General features: G+C 46.7%; 1 long non-coding RNA gene across 1 annotated transcript; it reads right to left on the bottom strand.

The window, feature by feature from the left end:
* Positions 1 to 1,049: 1,049 nt before the first annotated feature.
* On the bottom strand, positions 1,050 to 2,037 carry LOC101861401. The gene is made up of 2 exons (XR_221100.2): positions 1,961 to 2,037; positions 1,050 to 1,918 (listed from the first exon to the last, which is right to left on the bottom strand). It is a non-coding gene; the product is annotated as an uncharacterized LOC101861401 (long non-coding RNA).

Consider the following 2,037-nt stretch of genomic DNA (forward strand, 5'->3'; position numbering starts at 1 on the left):
CAAGGACACCGACACACACCACAGACAACACTGACACCGACACACACCACAGAGACAACACTGACACCGACACACACCACAGAGACAACACCGACACCGACACACACCACAGAGACAACACCGACACCGACACACACCACAGAGACAACACCGACACTGACACACCCACTAGAAGTGGTAGGCTCCCGAGCACACCACAGAGACAACACCGACACCGACACACCCACCGCGGTCATCTCCAGAAGAGACAGCGTCCTGTGTCGTCACTGCGCCACGTAACGCCCCTGGACAAAGACCAATCTCAGGGAGAACTGACCAGCCCCAAGCAATAGTTGACCGCTAGACAGACATGGATGAGGCAAGACTGGCCACAGTATATTAATTGTCTCTAGTCTCTCCCAGTCCCAGACTACCACTAGTCGAATAAGCGTGTGTGCGTGTGTGTGCGTGTGTGTGTGTGTGTGTGGTGTGTGTGTGTGTGTGTGAAGTGTACCAATCTTTTTCTTATCCCAAGTTTACTGAGATAAGCACAGACAGACAGACAGACAGACAGGCAGACAGGAAAATGATAGAGAGAAGGACAAAAAACAAGATGTGCTAGTTCTAGTAGCACCCTTCAGACAGACAGACAGTTAGTTTTACGGCACTTGCAACACAATAAGGTCATTGATTGCCGAAGATTAGAGGAGTTACAAGAGAGTAACAAACACAAAAAAAGACGGAGGGGAGATAAGGACGATAGATGTTTGTGGGTGGCTGGCCGGTGCTCTGGTGTGGTTTGTTTCTTCGTTCCTATCAATCATCTATCGTCTTTGTCTCCCCTCTTTCTTTTTTGTGTATGTTACTCTCTTGTAACACCTCTAATCTTCGGCACTTATATGACCTCATTGTGTTGCAAGTGCCATAAAACACTTATTAAAAATTTTAAAAAGACTCGTGACAGGAAAGAAGAAGCAAACCACACCAGAGCACCCGCCAACCACCCACACAGACAGACAGACTGACAAACAGACATGATTAAGTCATGAACTAAGGCCAAACCCCGAGCGTGTCAAGCTCCGACTGTTTATTCCAAGAACACGTGTGAACACATCTACCACAAAGCTATTCTGCCAGGTAGGAAGCAAACAGCAAAACCCACACATCTCAACACGACAGCGACAGACAACTACAGAGTGCCGAGTCAGCACAAACTACATCAACCACAGACATAAGTTTATTAACATTTAAAAAAGCCGGCGGCACATATTTCTCGCTCGGGCAGACACATGTAGCATGTATTGGGAACTGGAGAAAAAAATGGTGAAAATAACGGAAGTTGGCTGCGGGCCCCGACAAAATGTCATCCTTTGTTCTATATATAGGTCAACTCTTGACTTACCGGTACCGACTTACACGTACTGCGTCACACACTCAGAAATCTCCATTCCATGTGGGCTGCCGTGAGCCGACCGCCCAATTCTTGTTCCAAACTCGTCAACAAACTTCTTCTGTTCTCTCAAACTTTTGACACCTTCGACATAAAAAACGCTGACCACACCCAGAGTTGAGCAAAGACACAAAATGTTCCACGAGTCAGTGTGTCAAGTTTTGAGTGAGCTCAGCCAGAGAGCTTCCGACGACCCACGCAGCCACTTCTCGCGAGAAAGTTTCTTCTCACAAAGGATAAAACATGGGACCTCACGTACAAATTACAAATGGTAAAAAATCCAGTTAAAATAGGGAATCCCAATAAAACCCACCTCCTGGCTACAACAGATTCAGGTGGAAAAAAAAAACAGGAAAACAAGGAACATCAACAGCTTAAGTGGTGGACATCTCTAACCCAGGATAGACTGAGACCCTGTGTAACCCAGTCCTAGCTAGACTGTGAACACACCCTTAATCTAACCCAGCGCTAGTGAGATAGTGAACACACCTTTACCACTGTCTACTATCGTTCCCTGTGTAGTGAACACACCTTTACCACTGTCTACTATCGTTCCCTGTGTAGTGAACACACCTTTACCACTGTCTACTATCGTTCCCTGTGTAGTG

The sequence above is a fragment of the Aplysia californica genome, unplaced genomic scaffold (assembly GCF_000002075.1).
Source record: "Aplysia californica isolate F4 #8 unplaced genomic scaffold, AplCal3.0 scaffold00975, whole genome shotgun sequence".
NCBI classification, from domain to species: domain Eukaryota; kingdom Metazoa; phylum Mollusca; class Gastropoda; order Aplysiida; family Aplysiidae; genus Aplysia; species Aplysia californica.